At 48.6% G+C, this 8,690-nt stretch overlaps 1 non-coding gene and 1 pseudogene across 1 annotated transcript; both read left to right on the forward strand.

The window, feature by feature from the left end:
- The first annotated feature begins 396 nt into the window (after window positions 1–396).
- Window positions 397–560, forward strand: LOC122545704 (U1 spliceosomal RNA). Its single transcript, XR_006310580.1, has one exon. It is a non-coding gene; the product is annotated as a U1 spliceosomal RNA (small nuclear RNA).
- A 2,013-nt stretch (window positions 561–2,573) lies between these two features.
- On the forward strand, window positions 2,574–2,711 carry LOC122541665 (U1 spliceosomal RNA; annotated as a pseudogene).
- The last annotated feature ends 5,979 nt before the right edge of the window (window positions 2,712–8,690 follow it).

Genomic DNA, 8,690 nt, shown 5'->3' on the forward strand with positions numbered 1-8,690 from the left:
TCAAGTTTCACCAGCAAAGCTTAAAAATTGCTTTTATTCGCGTTCATCTCACTGTAAATAGTGTTTGATGACAGAGTGCTTCAAGTGTATGAGAAATTTCTGGGGCTTTGTTTTGGTGAAAAAGGAGACAGTGTGAAGGGGTCAGGGCAAGGAAGGGCGGAGCATTTCCCTTTAAGGGCGAAATGCAAATTAGCGCAACTTCTCACGTCGCCCAGTGAGTGTCGTATTCAGTGAACCATGAGTCTTTCCGGATGTTCTGTGATCCCGGTGAGAAATTGCGCTGTTGGACAGACAGGGAACCTTAGAGAGATGTATTTCCGATTTTCGGAAACGCAGTTAGTATGAGTGTAAGAGGTATGGGCTGTTATTGGGTTTGAGCGAGTGAGAGTATTGAGCATACTTACCTGGCAGGGGAGATACCATGATCACCAAGGTGGTTCTCCCAGGACGAGGCTATCCCATTGCACTTCGGGTGTGCTGACGCCTGCGATGTCCCCAAATGCGGGATACTCGACTGCAAAATTTGTGGTAGTGGGGGACTGCGTTCGCGCTCTCCCCTGAAATACAAACATAAAAACAGATCTTTCAATAGATACCAGTAACTTGTGCTTCGTACGGCTTTCTATATTCAATTCAAATTGTCAGATATGCCGCACGTCTTACTTCATCTTGCAATAAACTTCATCTTGTGGGCGGCACGGTGGCACAGTGGTTAGCACTGCTGCCTCGCAGTGCCAGAGACCTGAGTTCAATTCCCGCCTCAGGCGACTGACTGTGTGGAGTTTGCACGTTCTCCCACTGGGTTTTCTCCGGGTTCTCTGGTTTTCTCCCACAGTCCAAAGATGTGCAGGTTAGGTGAATTGGCCATACTAAATTGCCCGTAGTGTTAGGTAAGGGGTAAATGTACGGGTATGGGTGGTTTTCGCTTCGGCGGGTCGGTGTGGACTTGTTGGGCCGAAGGGCCTGTTTCTACACTGTAATGTAATCTAATCTAATCTAATCTAAAAAAAAGAACAAGCCCTTCAAATAACCAAATATCCCCCCCCCCCCCCCCGCATTTGCTCCATTTCCCTCTATTTACTGCCTGCCTATTCCAGTATTGCTCAAAATGCCTCTTTCAACAATTTATTCCATAGATTATATTCAGCTCTGTCCACTGATTCTTCACCACCTGCTCCAGGGAAAAGGAGAGGTAACTGGGAGCAGCAGTCCTGTGAGAACCGAACCCCTGTGTTCCAGCGGCTGATGTCCTGACCTTCCTGGGAAGGTACATCCAAGTTGAGGGAGAAGCCACCGATGTGATCGACCCCTTTGGGATCTGGACCAGTAAGCGGCAGGTCAGGGTAACTCTGAGGGTCGATGACAATGGGAACATTCTCCACCCACCCTCGAGCTTCGCAACTGGAGGGAGCAGAGGCTACCTGACATATGCAGGGCAGCCGAAAGTGTGCCGAACCTGCGGGAAGTCGGGACATGTGTTGGCGGATTGCAAAGTGACCATCTGCAGGAACTGCAAACAGGAGGGTCACCTGACTAAGGACTGTCAGGAAGAAAAGAGCTGCAACCTGTGCGGAGAGGCGGGCCACATGTACAAGACCTGCCCAAAACGAGGGGTCCCCACTTACGCACAGATGGCTGGAGGTGGCAATGCGAGCCGTGGACCCCCAAAGACCAGTAACGTCCACTCAGACAGCAGGGAAACAGAGTCTGGTGGCACCCAGAAAGAAGAACAGGCTGGAGTAGAGGAGGCGGCAGCCAGCGGAGAGATACAGCAGCTGATCCTAGCTCTAGCTGGGCAGATGGAAGCAATGGAGGAGGAGGTAATCGAGCAGGCAGAGGAGTGGATACCTGTTAAAAACAGGAAGAGAAAATCCGGCCAGGCCCCCAAAGCCTCCCAGCAAAGGGGGAAAAGACAGCTGCACGAGGGAGGGACGGACAGCTCTTCGGATGGGGAAGACGGGCGCAAAGAATGTCATCACCACCAGAAGAAGAGACAGAGCGCCGTAGATAAAGAGGAGGACATTTCCTCCCAACCAGGAAACAACAGACCCCCTGAAGTCCACCCTCCACCCAGTGAGAACCAGAGGGTACCCACTGTCCCACAACTACAGGTAACTGAGAGCTGTGATCCTCTGACAGTCCCATTATCAGACACACAACTGGATGGTGCGGAACCATGCCTTGGCTCAACCACACCGGAGCGGGTAAATGACCCCAGTGAGGAGCTGGATAGCTACCTCAGCCCAGCGAAGGTCCAGCAGTTCGTGCTCACCATGGGGATGCAAACAGCTACCCCAGAGACAGGACAGTCAGATGGACAATAAACTGAGGGTTAAAGAAGTTTCCTTTGCTATTGTATAACAGGGCACCCACTCAGTAGGTGGGTTCCGCTGAAGCCACAGCTAAATAATAAGAGATTGGATGGTTAATAAAGGGAACTGTAAATAGGATAACTGTAAGTTCGAGTAATTCAATCTGTTCTTTACGACATGCAATGTATATATCTATGAACAACATGACAAATTGTACAAGTACCAAAGATTTATTTCTATGAATAAAGTATATTTTGAAATTTAAAAAAATGGTGGTTCTCCCAGGACGAGGCTATCCCATTGCACTTCGGGTGTGCTGACGCCTGCGATGTCCCCAAATGTGGGATATTCGACTGCAAAATTTGTGGTAGTGGGGGACTGCGTTCGCGCTCTCCCCTGATTTACAAGCAAAAAAACAGATTTTCCAATAGGTGCTGCTCACTTGTACTTCGTGCGGCTTCCGAAGTATCGTGTCTGTATTCAATTCAGTTTCACTCAAATCTACACATAATAAATGTCGCACGTTTTATTTCATCCTGCAATAAACCGCTATGTTCAATGCTTTTCACAACAGGACCAAGCCCTTCAAACAAACAAATATCCCCCACATTTGCTACATTTCCCTCTATTTACTGCCTGCCTATTCCATCCAGTATTGCTCAAAATGCCTCTTTCAACAATTTATTCCATAGATTATATTCAGCTCTGTCCACTGATTCTTCACCACCTGCTCCAGGTAAAAGGACACGGTGGATGCTGACATCTAACCATACAACTTTACAATATGGAGGCAGGCTGTTCGGCCCAAATTGCCCATGCTGCACACTCATATACACTCATACAGATCTACAGCATGGAAACAGACCCTTGGGTCCAACTCGTCCATGCCAACCTGATACCCCAACCCAATCTAGTCCTACTTGCCAGCACCTGGCCCATATCCCTCAATCCTTCCTATTCATATACACATCCAAACGCCTTTTAAATCTTGCAATTGGACCCCTCCACCAGTTCCTCTGGCAGCTCATTCCATACACCTACCATCCTCTAAGTCAAAACTTTGTCCCTTGGGTCGCTTTTATATCTTTGATCCTCTCACCCTATAAAGTCACCCCTCAGCCTCCGACGCTCCAGGGAAAACAGCCCCAGCCTGTTTAGCCTCTCCCTATAGCTCAGATCCTCCAACCCTGGCAACATCCTTGTAAATCTTTTCTGAACCTTTTCAGGTTTCACAACATCTTTCCAATAGGAAGGAGACCAGAATTGCACCCAATATTCCAACAGTGGCCTAACCAATGTCCTGTACAGCCGCAGCATGACCTCTCAACTCCTGTACTCAATACTCTGACAATGAAAGAAAGCATACCAAGCGCCACCTTCACTATCCTATCTACCTGCGACTCCTCTTTCAAGGAGCTATGAACCTGCACTCCAAGGTCTCTTTGTTCAGCAACACTCTCTAGGACCTTACCATTAAGTGCATGCGTCCTGCTAAGATTTGCTTTCCCAAATTGCAGCACCTCTCATTTATCTGAATTAAACTCCATCTGCCACTTCTCAGCCCATTGGCCCATCTGGTCCAGATCCTGTTGTAATCTGAGGTAACCCTCTTTGCTGCAGATCCCCGCTGCCAGGAATAGTCACCCCTCTCAGGCTCGCATCCTTCCTGATGGACTTGGCAAATGGCTCTATGCAACACACAAACAAGGCAGGAGAGAGAGGGCAGCCCTGCCTGACTCCAGATCTTACTGGGAAGCTATCTGATTCCCATCCATTGATTGAGACTGCACTGACAATGTTGGTGTAGAGCAGTCTGATCCAATTGCAGATTCCCTCCCCAAAGCCCATTTTGGAGAGGACATCCCTCATATATGTATGCGATATCCTGTCAAAGGCTTTCTCCTGGTGCAGGCTGTTGAGGCAGGTGTCCATCCCCCTGTCCTGCACGTAGGCGATCGTATCCCTGAGGAGTGCGAGACTCTCAGCGATCTTCCTGCTCGGTACAGCACAGGTTTGGTCAGGGTGAATCACCGACCCTAGAGCAGACCTGACCCGGTTGGCGATGATCTTTGACAAGATTTTGTAGTCTGTGTTTAACAGTGAGACCGGTCTCCAATTTCTAATTTCCTCCCTCTCCCCCTTCTGCTTGTAGATGAGGGTGATGATGCCTTTCCTCATGGATTCACTCATGGTACCTGCCCGAAGCATACTGACATACACCTCCAGCAGGTCCTGGCCAATCAAGTCCCACAGAGCCGAATAGAGCTCGACTGGTAAGCCGTCGCTTCCGGGAGTTTTATTCTTTTTGAAGGACTCGAGGGCCTTGGTCAGCTCATCCAGAGATAGTGGCTGGTCCAGCCTCTCCCGTGTTCTGTCGTCTAAGACCTCCGTGATAGAGGACAGAAACGACTTGGAGGCCGCGCTGTTGGTTGACTTCGAGTCATACAGACTGGCATAGAAGGATTTGCTGGTCCTCATGATGTCAGCCTGAGATGACGTGATCGAGCCATCTTCTTCCTTCAGGCTGCTGAGCATGGAGCTCTCTTTGTGCACCTTTTGGAAGAAGAAACGTGAGCACGTCTCGTCCTGCTCCACCAAGCGGACTCTGGACCGGAAGATTATCTTGGAGGCCTCCGAAGCAAAGAGCGAGGCTTGCTGGCCCTTCACCTCCTTGAGGTCCTCCGTGAAATCGACCCCAACGTCTGCAGCAGGAGCAGGTTCTGCATACTTTCCTGGAGCTGGGACAGTTTTCCCCGCCTCTCTCTCGCCTCCTGAACACCTTTGAGGATGAAGAACCTCTTGATGTTTCCTTTAACTGCTTCCCACCAGTCCACTGGGGACTCAAAGAGGGGCTTCACGGTTCTCCAACCTGCGTAGTCCCTCTTGAGCTCCTCAATGTTTCCCGGGGTCAACAGCTTTGTGTTCAGCTTCCACGTTCCCTTACCAGCCCGCTGCTCGTCCTGTAGGTGACAGTCGGCCAGCAGGAGGCAGTGGTCAGAGAAGGACACCGGCTTGACGTCGGTGGATCTGACCGAGAGCGTTCGGGACACAAACAGGTAATCTATCCTTGAGCGGACAGACCCGTCTGCCCGTGACCAGGTGTATCTACGCTGCGCTCCGTCTGCAGGGGTGCTGAAGACGTCGTGCAGCTTGGCATCTTTTACCGTGTCAATCAGGGCTCTGGACATGGCCGGATCGTCCATCTGCATCAATGATACAGTTGAAGTCTCCAGCCAGAATGACCGGCCTGGACGTAGCCAGCAACAGTGGAAGCTGCTGCAGGACGGCAACCGTTCACTCTTACCCACTGGGGCGTACACATTAATCAGTCTCAGGGGAGCATTCCTGTACATGACGTCGGTGACGAGGAGGCGCCCGCCCACCACCTCCTTAACCTCGGAGATGGTGAAGTTGCCTCCTCGCAACAGGATACCCAGGCCGGAGACGCGGCTATCGTTGCCCCCCTGACCAAACTGACAGCCCATGGGCCCACAAGCTCGACCATCTCCTGTAGCTGCTGAGGTGCGGTATCCCACACTCCTGCAGAAACAGGACGTCGGCTTTAACGTTGGCCAGGAAGGCCATCGTAGAAACACATCGCGTAGCCGATTTGATGCTACGCACATTGATGCTGGCAATTTTTAACCCCATTTTAACAGTTTACAAGGTTGACACTGTCAATTTGCTGCTGGTCTTGCCCCTCTGGGGTAGCTGTGTGCATCCCCGTGGTGACGGCAAACTGCTGGACCTTCCAAGGGCTGAGGTAGCTGTCCGGCACCACGCTGAAGCCATTTCCCCGCTGTGGTGTCTTCGGGTTGGGCCCAGGGTCCGCATAGTCCAGTTGTCCATCTGACAGTGGGGCTGTCACAGGACCGCTGCTCCCAGTTACCTGGAGCTGTGGGCCGGTGGGTACCTCTTGGTTCTCACTGGGTGGAGCGGTGAGAGTGAGGACCGGGGGCTACCAGGAAGGTAAATTAATCCTTTAAAAACTTATCTCGTGAATAGGCGGAGCGCACGTTGAGCAGGAGCAGACATGGGACGGCTAAGAAAGTGAGATAATATATTTGGGCTGTTGCTTTACCCAAAACAGTACTTATGTAGTGTCTCCAGCCCATCCTCCTCCTCTAACAAAAGAAAGGTTCTGTGCGCTGATTAGATTAGAGGCCACATTAGATTTGGTACTGGGTAATGAACCCGGCCAGGTGTTACATAAGGAGGTAGGTGAGCACTTTGGTGATAGTGACCACAATCCAGTTACATTTATTTTCGTGATGGAAAGGGATAGGTATATACTGCAGGGCAAGAGTTATAGCTGGGGGGTGGGGAAGACAATTATGATGTGATTTGGCAAGATTTAGGATGCATAGAATGGGGAAGGAAACTGCAGGGATTGGGCACAATTGAAATGTGAAGCTCATTCAAGGTACAACTACTGTGCATCCTTGATAAGTATGTGCCTGTCAGGCAGGGAGGAAGTGGTCAAACAAGGGAACTGTGATTTACTAAACGAGTTGAATCTCTTGTCAAGAGGAAGAAGGAGGCTTCTGTAAAGATGAGACATGAAGGCTCAGTTAGCCACTTGAGAGTTACAAGTTAACCAGGAAGGACCTAAAGAGAGAGCTCAGAAGAGGGGACATGAGAAGTCTTTGGTGAGTAGGATGAAGGAAAATCCTAAAGCTTTCTATAGATATCTCTGGAATAAAAGAAAGACTAGAGTAAGATTAGGACCAGTAAAGGACAGTAGTTAGATGTTGTTGGAGAAGATAGGAGAGGTGCTAAGTGAATATTTTTCATCAGTATTCACAGAGGTAAAAGACAATGTTGTCAAGGAGAATACAGAGATGCTATTAGACTAAATAGGATTGAGGTTCATATGGAGGAAGTGTTAGCAATTCTGGAAAGTGTGAAAATAGATAAGTCCCCTGGCCGGATGGGACTTAACCTAAGATTCTCTGGTAAGCTATGGAGGAGATAGAAGAGCCTTTGGTTTTGATCTTTCTGTCATTTTCTACAGGAATAGTGCTAGAAGACTGGAGGATAGCAAATGTTGTCCCCTTGTTCAAGAAGGGGAGTAGACACAACCCTGGTAATTAAAGACCAGTGAGCCTTACTTCAGTTGTGGGTAAAGTGTTGGGAAGAATTATAACAGATAGGTTTTATAATCATCTAGAAAGAAATAATTTGATTAGGGATAGTCAACACAATTTAAGGGTAGGTCGTGCTTCACAAACCTTATTGTGAAGGAACCGGGGCAATTTGTACCGATAGGATGGTCTCCACCTGAACCGATCTGGAACCAGTGTTCTTGCAAAAAGGGTAAATAGGTTGGTCACTAGGACTTTAAACTTGTGAGTTGGGCGGGGAAGGGAAAGGGAAAGCAATAGGGAGTATGGAGTCAAGTAGAAAGATAAGCAGCAGGTTAGCATATGTGCAGGGTTTAAGTTCAAGGCAGACTAGGAATGAAGCAAAAAGGAAGGATAACTTAGGACATATTACTAGAGATGATGGAAATCACAAGGATAAGAAAATTAGCATTAAGGCGCTTTACCTGAATGCTCGTGGTATTTGTAACAAAGTAGATGAATTAACAGCACAAATCAACATGAATGATTATGATGTGGTAGGCATCACAGAGACGTGGTTGCAATGGGTTCAGGACTGGCATTTAAACATTCAAGGATTTACAACTTATCGAAAAGGCAGGAAGGTGGGCAGAGGGGCGGGCTTGCCTTGTTAGTCAAGAATGAAATTAAATCTATGGCACTGAATGACATAGGGTCAGACGACGTGGAGCCTGTGTGGGTGGAGTTGAGGAAACAAAGGCAAAAAAAAAACATAATGAGAGTTATGTACAGACCTCCCAGCAGTGGTCAGGACCAGGGGTGCAAGATGTACCAGGAAATAGATGGGCATGTCAGAAAAGCAGGGTCATGGTGATCATACGGGACTTCAATATGCAAATGCACTGGGAGAACAATGTTGCCAGTGAATCCAAAGAAAGGGAATTAATGGAATGCTTACAGGCTGGCTTTTTGGAACAGCTTGTGATGGAGTCCACAAGGGAACAGGCTATTCTGGATTTAGTGCTATGTTATGAGCAAGACTTTATATAAGATCGTAAAGTAAGGAAGTAGCAATCATAATATGGTAGAATTCAGTCTGCATTTTGGAAGGGAGAAGACAAAATCAGATGTACGATGTTACAGTTAAGTAAAGGTAATGACAAGGACATGAGACAGGAACTGATGAAAATCAACTGGAAGCAAAGCCTCGTGGGGAAGACAGTAGAGCAACAATGGCAGGAGTTTCTGGGTGTAATTGAGGACGCAGTACAGAGACTTATTCCAAAGAAAAGGTTATCCGGCGGGGGGGATTGGA

The sequence above is a fragment of the Chiloscyllium plagiosum genome, unplaced genomic scaffold, assembly GCF_037043375.1.
Source record: "Chiloscyllium plagiosum isolate Xiang-an unplaced genomic scaffold, Cpla_swu_hap1 HiC_scaffold_35, whole genome shotgun sequence".
Classification (NCBI taxonomy): domain Eukaryota; kingdom Metazoa; phylum Chordata; class Chondrichthyes; order Orectolobiformes; family Hemiscylliidae; genus Chiloscyllium; species Chiloscyllium plagiosum.